Genomic DNA, 20,044 nt, shown 5'->3' with positions numbered 1-20,044 from the left:
TCCCACAGGTGGGTCACACTCACCTGCGTCGCACGGTCGCCATTTAAGGCCAAGTGCGCGGGTGGGCGGAGCAGCTGGGAGGCGGGAGCGGGGAGGGTACAGAATAGAAAAAGGGGCGGGGAAAAGCGGCGGTGGCGGGAAGGGAGGGCGGAGGGCGGCGAGGTAGGCGGACAACAAGGAAGGAAAACCAACACAGGCACAATTAAATAAAATTACAAACAGGCACAAATTACTGAAAAAACAAGGCAAAAACAGCAGCAGCGGAGGCAGCCGGCAACCGGCAAACGAGGCAGCAGCGAGGCAGAGGGCAGGCAAGGGGCACACGCAGCAGCTGGTGGCCGTGCGGCGCGGGGGTGTCCCACAGGTGGGTCACACTCACCTGCGTCGCACGGTCGCCATTTAAGGCCAAGTGCGCGGGTGGGCGGAGCAGCTGGGAGGCGGGAGCGGGGAGGGTACAGAATAGAAAAAGGGGCGGGGAAAAGCGGCGGTGGCGGGAAGGGAGGGCGGAGGGCGGCGAGGTAGGCGGACAACAAGGAAGGAAAACCAACACAGGCACAATGAAATAAAATTACAAACAGGCACAAATTACTGCATTACTATAGGATTTGATAGAAACTATGTCATGAGCCAGTGAGCGTCGTCCACATATGGTAGCATAAGATGAATAGAAATAGGTTGTAACTGCTGAAGACATAAACATACCCCTTGTACTTACTCACATCACTCCATCTTCTGTTGACGCTTAGCAAGGTGTGCCTGTCACCATGTTGAACAAGTTGGATTCTAAATGCATAAATATTATTGGCACATAATAAAATATAGGATTACCAGGTGTGCCTATCACTGAGTGGCTCAAGCACATAGGTTGTTCCCCGAATGTAAAATGATATAGAGTAACACAGGAGCCAAATTCTTGTGCCTGCCCAAAGCAGCAAAAAAAGGAGGCCCTCACATAATGCATCAAAACTAGCACCAACTGAGACAAGGAACTCTTCACATTCGTCAGAGAACTCTCCTGCTCCTCAGCCACAGAAAACACGAGAACTCTGCAACTCCCTCGCCGACCACATCCACAACAAGATAGCAACCATCTACACAAACTTCGAACCCTAACCCTACGACATCCTGAGCAACTCATCAAACACAACCAGCAACTACTTCATCACCACTTGGGAACAACACAGCACATCAGCTACTATCGCCCTGATGAAATCCATCCACTCAGGAGCACCCACCGACCCCTGCCCACATCAGCTCTTCAACCCCGGAAGCAATAAGATCATCCACCAGCTCACCACCATCCTCAACATCTCCATCAATACAACAATTTTTCCCTGATGCATAGAATCACATAGGGGGCAGTCCCCTCCTCAAGAAACCATCAGCATACAATAAAAGATCCCCAGAACTACCGTCCCATCTCACTCCTGCCGTTCTCCACCAAAGTCCTAGAGAAAGCCTTCAACCGCCAACTCATCGATCATCCGGAAAGAAACAAGCTAATATACCCAATCCAATCAGGCTTTAGAGGCAACCACAGCACAGAGACAGCCCTGATCGCAGCAACAGGTGATATCCGAGCCCTACTTGACAGAGTAGAAATGTCCTCCCTCAGTCTCCTCGACGTTTCCACAGCCTTTGTCGTCGACTCCCACCACACACTCATCCAGCGACTTCGCCAGGACATAATCACAGATGATGCACTCAGATAGATGGCCTCCCTCCTCACAGGAAGCACCCAGAAATTCCACCTCCCCCTTCAACTCGCAGTCCAAGCGCGCCATCGGCGGAGTACTCCAAGTATCATCCCTCAGTCCCACCCTCTTCAACATCTACAGGACACCACTCACAGACATAAGTCAGATCACACAACATCAATGTCATCTACTACGCCAATGATACCCAACTCATCCTCTCAGCGAACCCCACCCAAACAAAGACCAACTTCCATAAATGCATGAAGAATGTTGCAGCATGGATGTGAGACAACTGCCTCACACGGAACTTGGACGGGATGGATGTCCTGGTCTTGGGCAGACACACCACCCTCTGGAATGATTCCTTGTGGCCTACGGAACTCATACCTACCTCCACACCGAAGGACCACACCCGCAACCTTGGCATCGTACTGAGTTAAAAAAATCAGCATCCACAGGAGGAGGAAAACTCAAATTATTCCTGACATTGGTAAACAAGTCAGACAACGAGATCCCTCAAACTGTCCTCATCAGGATCAATACAAACATTCTGGGAAGTGGAGAAGGAACTTTTGCAGGAGGACCGTTGGCCTCCCGTGCCCTGGAAGCAGCCTCTACAGACTCATAGATCAAGAGGTGTAGTGCATCCACGGTGGGAACTGCAGTGCTAGCAGCGGCCTGCTCCATAATAGCACCATACACAAATACGTGGTGCTTCCTGCATCTGACTCGTTTCTGAGAAACAAAGTCCCACGGTCCCCAACCTCTCACAGAGGCACAGCCAAGCAGGACGCACCAGTAAACATAAAGGAAGCCCAGTAGGGCGGGAGACCACTACAGAAGAGGCAGAAATCAGGGTCAAAGTAGGCACGAAGACGCTCAGCATCGCCACCTAAAACAGAAAGCCAACGCCCACTGGAGCAGGGCTAACAGTCTCAAATGAACAGAACGTAACTGCTGAAAGCAAGCCACAAACAAACAGTAAGAAAATAGACACTTACCTGACCTTGCTAGGCATCTGAAACTGCATATGCAGAAAAAAAGAACAGGTTGTCATGGTGGACCACTTCCCCCTTTATGCATGCTGGGTAGGTAGCGCCATGTTGGGGAAGGGTTTGACCTCTGCTAGGTAAATGTTTCTGAGCAATAAGCAGATGAGCTGCTCATTGTTAGGGAATGGGAAAGGGAAGACGGACAAGGAGGTAATAATATTTTTAATGTATGTTATTCCTATGGCTCCCAACAACATTGAAAGTGCATCTATCAGTATCAGTGGAAGTGTGCAGAGGAAGTGGATATTTGCATGTTTGCATGAGGGTGGGCATGACACAGTCCCTCCATCAATTGTCTCTGTCCATTGTCTGACATCCTTCTGGTCATATGGCAGGGAGCCCATTGTGGGGCCGGAGGGACATCTGTGGAGATGCCTGTCTTGTTTTGGTGCTGGGTCAATAAAGGAAGAATAGAATATTGCAGGAGAACCTAGGTCCCGACCTTCAGATACGCAACTTTCCTCTGCTGTTTGGCGGCCACCATCAGCAGACTGCTCCCTCTCAGCAAGCAAGGGCAGAGCTCTGAGTTACGAAAAGTCAGGCTAATGTAGTATGTTGGTCCATACATACATGTAATGATGTAGCCGAGGCAGATGTTGATGAATATATAGAAGTAGGTTTATTCAGCCATAAGTAGGATAACAGGAAATATAACTCTGGAAAAAGCAGCCCCACCAGGAGCAGCCTCCTAGCTGCTCAGCCCATCTTAACTGCCAACTCTCATACCAAGCACCCAAGCATTCCATACATGTCAATCACACCAACATTCTTACCTGGAACACTCACACTGGCTGAGCAGCTAGATGCAGTGAAATGCAGGAACATAAATATACAACTCAGAATACTACATTATCCTCTCCCTCACGAAAAGAAAAGAAAGAAGAAACTATCAGCGAAGAGGAAAACTATAGACAATGTAATTACAATTGATGATAATAATCCGTAAACCCAAGGATGAGGAGGAAACCACACCACGAGAGGGAAAACAGACAAACAAGATAAAGAAGGAAGAAAGAGACAGTAAACACGAGCACTGACACTATCCTCCTCCTTCAATATTGAAAATGAAGACAAAAAGCAAGTGAGTAAGACCTAGAATGAAGAAAAGATCTCCAAAAAGGTAGACCGTGGCAGACAAAAACCACTCCTCAAATGAGGAACTCAGAAAACAAGGGCTAAACCCAAGACGAAGGTTTACAAAGGACAAGCCTAAGAAAACACGCAGCACGCGTGCAAACTTTAAAGTTTTAAACGCAGAGCTGCAGTTTTTACCGGCTTTACAGTAGAGAAGACCACTGACACGAAAAACAGATTAAAAACGGAACATTGCTCACTCTGATGGCCTCCTCATGTGGAAAGGAAAGTTTTATTCAAATCCATTACAAATCCATCTGGTACACGTAGAACAGACGTTTCTGACACTGCTATTAAAAACATCTTTTTTATCGATGAACTCCACTCACCATGTAGGCCTCCTCCCAATTAGGCGGAGATGCTCTTGGTTAAGAGTAGAACCGTGACAACCTTAAATTAAACCGGCAGAAAAGCAAGAAAATCTCATCCATGTCCAGCGCTAGTAGGGATGAGTACACACAGACGAAGATGGTAACACATCCAACATCTTGAGAAAAAGAAAGTCAATTACCATGCTTGCTTCAAAGGACAGTACACTGCTTGCTTTCCAAAGGCAGCAGATGCAGGTTGTTGCTTAAGACATAAAATAGATGCAGCTTCTTCTGCGTCACATAGGCAGCTTCAGTGATGATTTTTGATGCAGAAATCTTGTTACTTGATGACTTGACAGCACGACTTGACTGGGGCTTGCCTGGTGTGTACGGCACTGGTGGGGCTACTTTTCGTGCTTGTAGTGGTTATTTCTTCTTTTGATGATAGATGCTTGTTCCACTTCTTTTTAAATGGCATATTTTGGGCAGGAAAGTCTCCAGATCGTCGCCAAAAATAATGTAGTATGTTGGTCCATACATACATGTAATGATGTAGCCGAGGCAGATGTAGATGAATATAGAAGTAGGTTTATTCAGCCATAAGTAGGATAACAGGAAATATAACTCTGGAACAAGCAGCCCCACCAGGAGCAGCCTCCTAGCTGCTCAGCCCATCTTAACTGCCAACTCTCATACCAAGCCCCAAGCATTCCATACATGTCAATCACACCAACATTCTTACCTGGAACACTCACACTGGCTGAGCAGCTAGATGCAGTGAAATGCAGGAACATAAATATACAACTCAGAATACTACAGCTACGTTGGTGAGGAAGATGAGGCAAGTATACTGGAAGAAGAGGAGATGCTTAGAAAGTATTGGTGAGGGGTGTCACTTCATGACTAACTTTCCTCGGTGTTATCCTCTCCGCTGCCCCAATGATATATAGAGGGTATTTTATTTTAAAGCGTTAAGCCTTGTTTCCTAAATATGATCCCGACTGACAGACATATCATAAGTATTTTTTAGTGCGTTGGCAGCATATGGATAGAATTGACGGGTATTCACCATGTTGGTTGCCTCGTCATGAACATATAGAGCAGGTTTGCTTTAAGATCCATAAAAATTGTTTCCGCACAACTGCTGGTCCCTGCAAATGTGCAGGGCCTGGGGAATAATGAGACTCTCCGCCAAATTCTTCCACCCCTTCTGACCGGGCAACAGATTGATAAGTTGCACAGTTACCACTTCGACTCTTAAGATTAGTTTCTTATTAACTCTGCCATAGTGTGCAATCAACAAAACGTTGGGTAAGCACCATGCAAAGATTAATTTTGAAAACAAATTTGTAAGCTGTTGTAAATATTTACTTTTGCAATGATGATATTTGTTTCGCTCACACTGCTTTCCTTACTGCATGTCAAGTACTTAGCTTCTTGCAGTGCTTTTGAGCTCTGGTTCTCACCGCCTAGGCTTGCCCATAAATTTCAAAGCCCAACTATTATCCTCAGCAGGGGGAAGCATACTTTTACATGTAGGATGGAAGCGGGGACGAGAATAGTGGTGGAATGAGGAAGCCTCCACCCCTGGGCATACATTTAATTAAAAGTAGTCCTGGGCAGAGTTCAAGGAGTTCTACTCTGCAGAACTCCTCATAGTGCCGGAAAAACTCAAGCCGTGCTCCGCGGTGGAGTCTGTCAAGTTGTGCTGCTCGCACTGAATTTAATTGCCGAAATTTTGTCCCACGCTGTAAAATCAGCATGAACTGGAGTCTGTGTTGTGATGGAGGGCAAAGATGCTTTGTGCCGCTCAAGTAGACACTGTACTCGAGTGGTATCTACCTCGACGTGAGCAGCAGATTTCTCAATGCAAGCAGTAGTGACCTGCCGCAATTGCCTGCAACCGCCGTGTTTATAAATCTCACCAGGAGGAGGTCTAGCGCACAATTTTTCTCTCACAAGCGCTCACCAACTTACCACTGGTGAGTCGTCCAAGAGAAAAAAACTCCACTTCACATCGCTTCACAAAGTTTTGCCGAACTCCACGTGGAGTGGGCAAAACTTAGCAAATTCTGCCGGTGCAGTGGAATTCTTCGCCTACTCCTAATTAGAAATCTTCGCCTACTCCTAATTAGAAAAGTTGTAAAACGTAGTTTCTAATTTTCTTCATTGGACTTTTAAATTATTGGTTATTACTGTTTGGTTGACTCGTTACAAACAGCAATGCACCACAATTTCTCTTGGAACTGCCTTCGAGGCAAGGTAGAATATCAATGGGGAGCCAATGTTTTCATCATTTAAATAATTTTACCACTCCCATATACTGCCAGAGGATTATCTGACAAGTGCTCACTGGCTTCAATATGTTAATAGGCATCAATTACTGAAACTATGCCCCTCATATTGGTGGTAATAAACATATTTCTCCTTGTTACAACTCCCTAGGGAAGGTGTAGCATTGTGACACATTCCCAGGTCTGCCACTCATGGTAAATCTGGGACTGCATGAATGTTTTTCTTATCTGCGCACTCCCTAATGTAATACTAATATACTGTTCATATAATATTTGTACACTGTTTGTGTGCTGCTTGGTTGTAAGGCAGCCAGCCCAAAGTAACAATCAACCTCTGGTGGAAAATTCCACTAGTTTACCAAGCGCACTCCTATATGTTTAAAGTATAACCAATGTGAACAATTTATAACCTATAATATTTCAATGTTATCACTCGAAGAGAAAATTCAAAGAAAGAAATTATTTTTCAAAACGTAGCTTTATATAATCTTTTGCTTGTAAATCTTGTTCATTTCAACATATTCATTTTGAAATCAATACACAATCTGAAAATTAACAAGTAAATGTCATCACATTATAAATTTGTTGTAATAACTCTGATGTTGAAAAACTTTTTGATGAAGGTGAAGACATAGTTGAGAAATAAGCCCAATGCATTTCGGGGGGTTCCCTTCTTCAGGGGCACTGTAAGAATGAGACAACGTATCAATAATTCGTGTTAACATTTAATTTTTGTTTACAAAGAACTTCAACTAATATCTCATTAAATAATTTGCGAAGGCAGTTCATGAAAAACACTGAAGCTAGATATATGTGTTCTGGCATCTAATTTGAACAGTTGATTACATGAATGATATAAACATCGGACAATTGATCCAGGTCAAAAAATAGAAAGAGAAAAGAGGTAAAAACTAAACTGGAGAAAACTTCTCTACCGCTATCAATGTGTATTGCGTTACAGTGTTAATTTACAAAATTCAGGGCGCAACAAGGGATAAACTCGATGTTAATGGTAAGTGTGCCACCATACTGCGTATGTTGTAGGGGCAAAAATAGTAACGAAGGTACTCACATCTCAACTCCTCAATGTCATTTATCAGAATTCAAGTGCTCCAACATGTAAAGTTGATAAATCTCAATCTCTCAGCTGAGAACGAAAACGACAAGATATATATGTATCACAACCTAGACATCAATTTGTTCAGAAGCCTGATGGGGAATCTATTCCTCTAAATGTTCACTTACTTGATACTAAGTAGCTGTGACTGAAAGAAATAGTTCTAAGTGGAAAGACAATAATCACTCGTGCGTGAGCACCGAAGCCATCTGTGCTCGAGCACGTACCGGCACCTGCGGGGAATGCTTCTTGATATTTCACTATCTAAGATGCAAAAAAGCAAGGGTATATTAGAAAATTCCTGTCTTGCCAGCAAAATTGATATTCTCAAAAAATTCATGACTCCGTAAAGAACTGGAAAATTACTACACCACACGTATCAACAACATCGTTCTTGAATACTGTTTGAACTTAACCAATACAATAACACATCTTAATTGCATGCATTAACACTAGCCACTGCCCAAAATAAACTGAGCCACCTTCTTATGCTACTTAGAAAATCTGATCTCCACTTATCTCGGTGACCAATGGAACTGCTCTTCCCTCTTTGCACACTAAATCTGTCAAACTTAAACACTGGCACTGTATCGAGTGCTGTAACCCCCTTTATGTATATAAGCTCACCAAAGTTGCGTTATCCTCTCCATTAAGAATCTGGGCTTCTTAGTTACTATCTGCAAAGAAAGCAAGTCTACTAGTAGAATTCTAAGATTACACGCGCTCTAGGCCTATACTAGCTCAACCAGACATAGACTCACCTCTAACTGTTCAAAATGACGCCGTTGTGCTTCCAAACTCTACCACGAACTAAACTTCTGACAGCATGTTGCGGTGTTATATACCCACATTTGTTTGGTCGACAGTGAAACAGGACTGCTAGAGTTGTATACTCGTGACCTCCCACCTTGGAGCCATGGACAGAGTAATAGGACTAGAAAACATCATCCATCCCACCTAAGAGCCATGGACAGAGTAATAGGACTGGAAAACATCATCCATCTTGGAATGGTAAAACGTCGGCTAACTTGTGCCCATAGTGGTTAAATATACATTGCAACTAAACTATGTGCTATGATACGTTGGTTCGCGGAAACAGTATGAGGAACAGAAATTTCTCATATCAAAGTGGTGAGCGTTTAATTCTCATTACGTTAACCCTAAACTGCAGCTCAGATCGTTTTTTGTTAGCTCCATAAGCTGAGAAGCAAGATCCAACAAGAATTAATTTCTCCCGAATAAATTATGGTGAGAAATGAACATAAAAAGAGAAAATAAGAGAAAATTCGCTAATTACAAGAATTGTAATTGCAAAGAAAGGCTTGGTAACTATTGTTTGACCTGTGTAAGAGTCTGTTACAAAAAACTAAGTAAACAACATGCTAGGTATTGTACACACAGAACGAATGGCATTGCAAATATCATGTAAGTCATTGGCATAATTCAAGTATATTGCAGTTATAAAAAACACTGTAGTTCAATCCTGTCATTAAGACCACTCGGCATCATGGTCTGTAAATGTTTTGTCCACCAAGCTTCCCTTTGAGCTAGTTGTATTGGGTGGTTTTTGTCTGGTTTCACTGTGACTATTTCTAAGATTGTAAACCTGAGCTGTGCATTGGTGTGTTGGTGTTCTAACCAATGTGTGGCAAAGAAAGATTTAGTAGATTTCGTTCTGAATGTGCTTTTGTGCTCAGAAATGCGTACCTTGATTTTTCTTGAAGTTTTGCCTACATAAAGAAGACCACATGGGCATCTGATAGTATAAATGACGTTCATACTGTTACAGTCTCCATTATATCTTAATGAAATGCTTTTCCCAGATTGTGGGTGGTGAATGACATTCCCTGTTATGACATTGTTACAATGAACACAATTGTAACACTTTCGCATTCAGTTAAATAATGGTTGATCTGCAGAAACTATGGTGGTCAAAATTTCTTTTAGATTCTTGCTCCTTGTGTACGCAAATAAGGGCTCTTCATCATACAACCCCTTGAAATCCGGCTCTTGTTTCAGCAATTCCCATCTTGATTTAATGATATGTTGAATTGCTTGGGATTTGGATGAATATTTAGACACGAACACATGTCTATTACTTTTCTGTTTCAACTTAGTGGTGAGCAACTCCTCACGATGTTTAGCTTCAGTCTTATTCAAAGCAGTCTTCAAAACTTCCACAGGGTAGCCTCTTTGTTTGAATTTCTCTGTTTGTAGTTCTAGAGCTTCTTGTAGATCTGCTGGATTAGACATGATTCGCTTCACTCTTAGTAATTGTGAGTACGGAAGGTTGTTTTTCAATGACGGTGGGTGGAAACTTGAGTATAACAATAAATTGTTTCTGTCAGTGGGTTTTGTATACACTGATGTTTCTAATTTGTTGGCTCTGTGAGTTATCAAAACATCCAAGTAGTGAATCTGTTGTTGACTGATCTCATAGGTACATTTGATTCTTTCATGCTTGTGGTTGAGTTCATTAATCAGCTCTTCTAATGAATCTTGGGAACTTTTCCATACAAGAAATATATCATCTATGAATCTGATATAAAAAGCCAGATTCTTAGCCCAGATCTCCTGCTTAAAGATATGTGTATCCTCGAACTGCGCCATAAAAGGTATTGGCGTAAGCCGGTGCGCCAGAAAAACCCATTGAGGTTCCACTCACTTGGAGGAAGAATTTGTCTTGCCATGTCAGGTAACTATGCTGAAGGCAGAATATCAGTAGTTCCAAAATGAAAATTTTGTTAACTTCCAAGTCAGGTAGTTGTAACAGCGCCCATTCACTTGCTTCTACACCATCTTTCAAAGGGATAGATGTGTATAGTGAAGTCACATCTATTGTGCACATCAGCCAGTCCTGATTGTAATTTTCTTGTACATCCCGAAACAGATTCAGAAAATGGGTAGTATCCTTCACATAACTGCGCCAAGTTTGCACAAATTTTTGTAGAAAGTGATCAATAAGTTGTCCCAGTGGTGTAAAGATGGAATCACAGCCTGAGACTATTGGTCGAAAAGGTGGATTGTTTAGGCATTTGTGCACTTTCGGTAGCATGTAGAGCTTTGGTCTTCTTGGATATTGTACTGTCAGAAACTTCCGTAATGTAGGTGTTATCCATTCCATTTCCTCAGCTTTATCCAAAATCTGACTAAGTAATGACATGAAGGTGACAGTTGGGTCTTCTTCCAGTGGTAGGTAAGCCTTTTGGTCTTCTAAATGCTCATTGACCTTCTTCACGTAAAAACTTGTATCCATTACAACAAGTGCACCACCTTTATCTGCCATTTGAAGCGTGATTTGATCATCTGCACTCAATCTTCGAAGGATGTCCAGTTCATCTTTTCTTAAGTTAGGCCGCATTTTTGGGTGCAAATTCAATTTGTTGAGATCATGGCGAATCAGGGATTCAAAAGTGTCCAGAATTTTATGTGTCACCGGGGACATAAACGTACTTTTAGGTCTAAACTGTCTCATTTCCAAATCCTCACTTTCTTCTTCAGGTAATTGGACTTCTCCTGTTGGTACTACATTAGTGAAAAAATGTTTAAGTCTTAAGTTGCGAAGAAACCGAAAGACTGATACTTCAAGTTCTAGTTTGTTTGTGTTGTAGATTGGTACAAAAGATGTCCCTTTATTGAGTACCACTTCTTGGGCACTAGTTAGTTGCCTAAAAGAGATGTTGATCACGAGGGTTTCCCCTTGCTTCGCAAGTTCCTCTCTTCCGCTTTGCGTACCTTGGCTTCTTTTTCCTTCTCCTTTGTTTCCTTTTCCTTGTCTTTGGCTCCTCCTTGTTTTTTTTGGAGGTCTGGGGGTCTCCCTCCTCCCTGTACCTTTTCTAAAAAAGGAGTAGTCACGGTTGTGGTTGCACTAGCTTCATTACCTGTTCCTGATGTTGTAGGGCCTTGCCTCTCTGCTAGTGGTTGTCTTGATGGATCCATGTCATTGTCCGAAACTATAGATTCTTGTGATGATGAGGCAGGTTTTTGATAAGGACGCCTTTTGGCGTACACCTCTGCCCAGGTGTAAACCTCATTTAATTTATAGTCTATAGTATCTCTCCTGAATTTTCGCAATTTCCTTTCTTGGATCTCCTTGCCATAAACATCAAGTTTTGAGTTCAGATCCTCCAGCGTGAGTCTCCAAAAATCTGCCTCACAACGATTAGACATATCCGATTTAATGATGTTGATCTCTTCTTCTAGCTCCTTGATGGTTTTAGAAAGTTCTTCTATTAATAACAGAATCAAGTCCAATGAACATTTATTTAGTACTGCCTGCCACTTTTCCATGAATCTCTTGTTGTATTGGAATTTATATAGCAACGGCTTAATTGGCAATCGTAATCCTCGAGGTATTCTTTGTACCTTGTGGTACTGAATAAGTGTCGAAGCATGTAATCGTTGACTCAACGCTCTTTTAGCTATGAATTCCAATTGTTTAAGTTGTTGAGGTATAGAACTGCCTTGCGCATCAAATAAAGGTGTTTCTTCAATAAGAGAATATATACTCTGAAATTGTGTGTCTGTGTAGGTTCTTGTATCTGCTCTATTGTCAGTTAGGTTAGATATGCTTTCAAAAGACATCTTCAAAAGAATGTGCGGGGTGCAGCGGGTAAGTAGATGTGGCAAAATTCAGAATAAATGTTTTTCTTATCTGCGCACTCCCTAATGTAATACTAATATACTGTTCATATAATATTTGTACACTGTTTGTGTGCTGCTTGGTTGTAAGGCAGCCAGCCCAAAGTAACAATCAACCTCTGGTGGAAAATTCCACTAGTTTACCAAGCGCACTCCTATATGTTTAAAGTATAACCAATGTGAACAATTTATAACCTATAATATTTCAATGTTATCACTCGAAGAGAAAATTCAAAGAAAGAAATTATTTTTCAAAACGTAGCTTTATATAATCTTTTGCTTGTAAATCTTGTTCATTTCAACATATTCATTTTGAAATCAATACACAATCTGAAAATTAACAAGTAAATGTCATCACATTATAAATTTGTTGTAATAACTCTGATGTTGAAAAACTTTTTGATGAAGGTGAAGACATAGTTGAGAAATAAGCCCAATGCATTTCGGGGGGTTCCCTTCTTCAGGGGCACTGTAAGAATGAGACAACGTATCAATAATCCGTGTTAACATTTCATTTGTTTACAAAGAACTTCAACTAACATCTCATTAAATAATTTGCGAAGGCAGTTCATGAAAAACACTGAAGCTAGATATATGTGTTCTGGCATCTAATTTGAACAGTTGATTACATGAATGATATAAACATCGGACAATTGATCCAGGTCAAAAAATAGAAAGAGAAAAGAGGTAAAAACTAAACTGGAGAAAACTTCTCTACCGCTATCAATGTGTCTTGCGTTACAGTGTTAATTTACAAAATTCAGGGCGCAACAAGGGATAAACTCGATGTTAATGGTAAGTGTGCCACCATACTGCGTATGTTGTAGGGGCAAAAATAGTAACGAAGGTACTCACATCTCAACTCCTCAATGTCATTTATCAGAATTCAAGTGCTCCAACATGTAAAGTTGATAAATCTCAATCTCTCAGCTGAGAACAAAAACGACAAGATATATATGTATCACAACCTAGACATCAATTTGTTCAGAAGCCTGATGGGGAATCTATTCCTCTAAATGTTCACTTACTTGATACTAAGTAGCTGTGACTGAAAGAAATAAGTCTAAGTGGAAAGACAATAATCACTCGTGCGTGAGCACCGAAGCCATCTGTGCTCGAGCACGTACCGGCACCTGCGGGGAATGCTTCTTGATATTTCACTATCTGAGATGCAAAAAAGCAAGGGTATATTAGAAAATTCCTGTCTTGCCAGCAAAATTGATATTCTCAAAAAATTCATGACTCAGTAAAGAACTGGAAAATTACTACACCACACGTATCAACAACATCGTTCTTGAATACTGTTTGAACTTAACCAATACAATAACACATCTTAATTGCATGCATTAACACTAGCCACTGCCCAAAATAAACTGAGCCACCTTCATATGCTACTTAGAAAATCTGATCTCCACTTATCTCGGTGACCAATGGAACTGCTCTTCCCTCTTTGCACACTAAATCTGTCAAACTTAAACACTGGCACTGTATCGAGTGCTGTAACCCCCTTTATGTATATAAGCTCACCAAAGTTGCGTTATCCTCTCCATTAAGAATCTGGGCTTCTTAGTTACTATCTGCAAAGAAAGCAAGTCTACTAGTAAAATTCTAAGATTACACGCGCTCTAGGCCTATACTAGCTCAACCAGACATAGACTCACCTCTAACTGTTCAAAATGACGCCGTTGTGCTTCCAAACTCTACCACGAACTAAACTTCTGACAGCATGTTGCGGTGTTATATACCCACATTTGTTTGGTCGACAGTGAAACAGGACTGCTAGAGTTGTATACTCGTGACCTCCCACCTTGGAGCCATGGACAGAGTAATAGGACTAGAAAACATCATCCATCCCACCTAAGAGCCATGGACAGAGTAATAGGACTGGAAAACATCATCCATCTTGGAATGGTAAAACGTCGGCTAACTTGTGCCCATTGTGGTTAAATATACATTGCAACTAAACTATGTGCTATGATACGTTGGTTCGCGGAAACAGTATCAGGAACAGAAATTTCTCATATCAAAGTGGTGAGCGTTTAATTCTCATTACGTTAACCCTAAACTGCAGCTCAGATCGTTTTTTGTTAGCTCCATAAGCTGAGAAGCAAGATCCAACAAGAATTAATTTCTCCCGATTAAATTATGGTGAGAAATGAACATAAAAAGAGAAAATAAGAGAAAATTCGCTAATTACAAGAATTGTAATTGCAAAGAAAGGCTTGGTAACTATTGTTTGACCTGTGTAAGAGTCCGTTACAAAAAACTAAGTAAACAACATGCTAGGTATTGTACCCACAGAACGAATGGCATTGCAAATATCATGTAAGTCATTGGCATAATTCAAGTATATTGCAGTTATAAAAAACACTGTAGTTCAATCCTGTCATTAAGACCACTCGGCACCATGGTCTGTAAATGTTTTGTCCACCAAGCTTCCCTTTGAGCTAGTTGTAGTTGAACTTTCTAAAACCATCAAGGAGCTAGAAGAAGAGATCAACATCATTAAATCGGATATGTCTAATCGTTGTGAGGCAGATTTCTGGAGACTCACGCTGGAGGATCTGAACTCAAAACTTGATGTTTATGGCAAGGAGATCCAAGAAAGGAAATTGCGAAAATTCAGGAGAGATACTATAGACTATAAATTAAATGAGGTTTACACCTGGGCAGAGGTGTACGCCAAAAGGCGTCCTTATCAAAAACCTGCCTCATCATCACAAGAATCTATAGTTTCGGACAATGACATGGATCCATCAAGACAACCACTAGCAGAGAGGCAAGGCCCTACAACATCGGGAACAGGAAATGAAGCTAGTGCAACCACAACCGTGACTACTCCTTTTTTAGAAAAGGTACAGGGAGGAGGGAGACCCCCAGACCTCCAAAAAAAACAAGGAGGAGCCAAAGACAAGGAAAAGGAAACAAAGGAGAAGGAAAAAGAAGCCAAGGAACGCGAAGCGGAAGCGAGGAACTTGCAAAGCAAGGGGAAACCCTCGTGATCAACATCTCTTCTAGGCAACTAACTAGTGCCCAAGAAGTGGTACTCAATAAAGGGACATCTTTTGTACCAATCTACAACACAAACAAACTAGAACTTGAAGTATCAGTCTTTCGGTTTCTTCGCAACTTAAGACTTAAACATTTTTTCACTAATGTAGTACCAACAGGAGAAGTCCAATTACCTGAAGAAGAAAGTGAGGATTTGGAAATGAGACAGTTTAGACCTAAAAGTACGTTTATGTCCCCGGTGACACATAAAATTCTGGACACTTTTGAATCCCTGATTCGCCATGATCTCAACAAATTGAATTTGCACCCAAAAATGCGGCCTAACTTAAGAAAAGATGAACTGGACATCCTTCGAAGATTGAGTGCAGATGATCAAATCACGCTTCAAATGGCAGATAAAGGTGGTGCACTTGTTGTAATGGATACAAGTTTTTACGTGAAGAAGGTCAATGAGCATTTAGAAGACCAAAAGACTTACCTACCACTGGAAGAAGACCCAACTGTCACCTTCATGTCATTACTTAGTCAGATTTTGGATAAAGCTGAGGAAATGGAATGGATAACACCTACATTACGGAAGTTTCTGACAGTACAATATCCAAGAAGACCAAAGCTCTACATGCTACCGAAAGTGCACAAATGCCTAAACAATCCACCTTTTCGACCAATAGTCTCAGGCTGTGATTCCATCTTTACACCACTGGGACAACTTATTGATCACTTTCTACAAAAATTTGTGCAAACTTGGCGCAGTTATGTGAAGGATACTACCCATTTTCTGAATCTGTTTCGGGATGTACAAGAAAATTACAATCAGGACTGGCTGATGTGCACAATAGATGTGACTTCACTTTACACATCTATCCCTTTGAAAGATGGTGTAGAAGCAAGTGAATGGGCGCTGTTACAACTACCTGACTTGGAAGTTAACAAAATTTTCATTTTGGAACTACTGATATTCTGCCTCCAGCATAGTTACCTGACATGGCAAGACAAATTCTTCCTCCAAGTGAGTGGAACCTCAATGGGTTTTTCTGGCGCACCGGCTTACGCCAATACCTTTATGGCGCAGTTCGAGGATACACATATCTTTAAGCAGGAGATCTGGGCTAAGAATCTGGATTTTTATATCAGATTCATAGATGATATATTTCTTGTATGGAAAAGTTCCCAAGATTCATTAGAAGAGCTGATTAATGAACTCAACCACAAGCATGAAAGAATCAAATTTACCTATGAGATCAGTCAACAACAGATTCACTACTTGGATGTTTTGATAACTCACAGAGCCAACAAATTAGAAACATCAGTGTATACAAAACCCACTGACAGAAACAATTTATTGTTATACTCAAGTTTCCACCCACCGTCATTGAAAACAACCTTCCGTACTCACAATTACTAAGAGTGAAGTGAATCATGTCTAATCCAGCAGATCTACAAGAAGCTCTAGAACTACAAACAGAGAAATTCAAACAAAGAGGCTACCCTGTGGAAGTTTTGAAGACTGCTTTGAATAAGACTGAAGCTAAACATCGTGAGGAGTTGCTCACCACTAAGTTGAAACAGAAAAGTAATAGACATGTGTTCGTGTCTAAATATTCATCCAAATCCCAAGCAATTCAACATATCATTAAATCAAGATGGGAATTGCTGAAACAAGAGCCGGATTTCAAGGGGTTGTATGATGAAGAGCCCTTATTTGCGTACACAAGGAGCAAGAATCTAAAAGAAATTTTGACCACCATAGTTTCTGCAGATCAACCATTATTTAACGGAATGCGAAAGTGTTACAATTGTGTTCATTGTAACAATGTCATAACAGGGAATGTCATTCACCACCCACAATCTGGGAAAAGCATTTCATTAAGATATAATGGAGACTGTAACAGTATAAACGTCATTTATACTATCAGATGCCTATGTGGTCTTCTTTATGTAGGCAAAACTTCAAGAAAAATCAAGGTACGCATTTCTGAGCACAAAAGCACATTCAGAACGAAATCTACTAAATCTTTCTTTGCCACACATTGGTTAGAACACCAACACACCAATGCACAGCTCAGGTTTACAATCTTAGAAATAGTCACAGTGAAACCAGACAAAAACCACCCAATACAACTAGCTCAAAGGGAAGCTTGGTGGACAAAACATTTACAGACCATGGTGCCGAGTGGTCTTAATGACTGGATTGAACTACATTGTTTTTTATAACTGCAATATACTTGAATTATGCCAATGACTTACATGATATTTGCAATGCCATTCGTTCTGTGTGTACAATACCTAGCATGTTGTTCACTTAGTTTTTTGTAACGGACTCTTACACAGGTCAAACAATAGTTACCAAGCCTTTCTTTGCAATTACAATTCTTGTAATTAGCGAATTTTCTCTTATTTTCTCTTTTTATGTTCATTTCTCACCATAATTTAATCGGGAGAAATGAATTCTTGTTGGATCTTGCTTCTCAGCTTATGGAGCTAACAAAAAACGATCTGAGCTGCAGTTTAGGGTTAACGTAATGAGAATTAAACGCTCACCACTTTGATATGAGAAATTTCTGTTCCTGATACTGTTTCCGCGAACCAACGTATCATAGCACATAGTTTAGTTGCAATGTACATTTAACCACTATGGGCACAAGTTAGCCGATGTTTTACCATTCCAAGATGGATGATGTTTTCCAGTCCTATTACTCTGTCCATGGCTCTTAGGTGGGATGGATGATGTTTTCTAGTCCTATTACTCTGTCCATGGCTCCAAGGTGGGAGGTCACGAGTATACAACTCTAGCAGTCCTGTTTCACTGTCGACCAAACAAATGTGGGTATATACCACCGCAACATGCTGTCAGAAGTTTAGTTCGTGGTAGAGTTTGGAAGCACAACGGCGTCATTTTGAACAGTTAGAGGTGAGTCTATGTCTGGTTGAGCTAGTATAGGCCTAGAGCGCGTGTAATCTTAGAATTTTACTAGTAGACTTGCTTTCTTTGCAGATAGTAACTAAGAAGCCCAGATTCTTAATGGAGAGGATAACGTAACTTTGGTGAGCTTATATACATAAAGGGGGTTACAGCACTCGATACAGTGCCAGTGTTTAAGTTTGACAGATTTAGTGTGCAAAGAGGGAAGAGCAGTCCCATTGGTCACCGAGATAAGTGGAGATCAGATTTTCTAAGTAGCATAAGAAGGTGGCTCAGTTTATTTTGGGCAGTGGCTAGTGTTAATTCATGCAATTAAGATGTGTTATTGTATTGGTTAAGTTCAAACAGTATTCAAGAACGATGTTGTTGATACGTGTGGTGAAGTAATTTTCCAGTTCTTTACTGAGTCATGAATTTTTTGAGAATATCAATTTTGCTGGCAAGACAGGAATTTTCTAATATACCCTTGCTTTTTTGCATCTTAGATAGTGAAATATCAAGAAGCATTCCCCGCAGGTGCCGGTACGTGCTCGAGCACAGATGGCTTCGGTGCTCACGCACGAGTGATTATTGTCTTTCCACTTAGACTTATTTCTTTCAGTCACAGCTACTTAGTATCAAGTAAGTGAACATTTAGAGGAATAGATTCCCCATCAGGCTTCTGAACAAATTGATGTCTAGGTTGTGATACATATATATCTTGTCGTTTTCGTTCTCAGCTGAGAGATTGAGATTTATCAACTTTACATGTTGGAGCACTTGAATTCTGATAAATGACATTGAGGAGTTGAGATGTGAGTACCTTCGTTACTATTTTTGCCCCTACAACATACGCAGTATGGTGGCACACTTACCATTAACATCGAGTTTATCCCTTGTTGCGCCCTGAATTTTGTAAATTAACACTGTAACGCAAGACACATTGATAGCGGTAGAGAAGTTTTCTCCAGTTTAGTTTTTACCTCTTTTCTCTTTCTATTTTTTGACCTGGATCAATTGTCCGATGTTTATATCATTCATGTAATCAACTGTTCAAATTAGATGCCAGAACACATATATCTAGCTTCAGTGTTTTTCATGAACTGCCTTCGCAAATTATTTAATGAGATGTTAGTTGAAGTTCTTTGTAAACAAATGAAATGTTAACACAGATTATTGATACGTTGTCTCATTCTTACAGTCCCCCTGAAGAAGGGAGCCCCCCAAAATGCATTGGGCTTATTTCTCAACTATGTCTTCACCTTCATCAAAAAGTTTTTCAACATCAGAGTTATTACAACAAATTTATAATGTGATGACATTTACTTGTTAATTTTCAGATTGTGTATTGATTTCAAAATGAATATGTTGAAATGAACAAGATTTACAAGCAAAAGATTCTATAAAGCTACGTTTTGAAAAATAATTTCTTTCTTTGAATTTTCTCTTCGAGTGATAACATTGAAATATTATAGGTTATAAATTGTTCACATTGGTTATACTTTAAACATATAGGAGTGCGCTTGGTAAACTAGTGGAATTTTCCACCAGAGGTTAATCTGGGACTGCACCAAAATCTTTGGGTGGGTGCATATGAATACCCACACTCAATCCACAGAACGCCTTCCTGGGGCAGAGTAACTCAAGGCAGCAACTTGTGCTGCCTTGTGTTGCTCCAGATTTTCTAAGCACCATGCGTGGTGCAAGGGCAATGCAAAACTTTGATAAATTTGCCCCATAATATTTAAGGAATTTGCGGGCACATGCATCATTGTCAATTGCATTCGCAAACGGTGCGAATCGCAATTTTCGACCGTTTGCGAACCGACTTGACAAAATTGGGCTGCATCATGTTTTTCGCAATTTTACAAATCGCAATCATGT

Source organism: Lissotriton vulgaris, chromosome 5 (genome assembly GCF_964263255.1).
Source record: "Lissotriton vulgaris chromosome 5, aLisVul1.2, whole genome shotgun sequence".
Lineage (NCBI taxonomy): Eukaryota > Metazoa > Chordata > Amphibia > Caudata > Salamandridae > Lissotriton > Lissotriton vulgaris.
The sequence above is the reverse complement of the archived record's forward strand: the minus strand, read 5'-3'. Positions refer to the sequence as shown.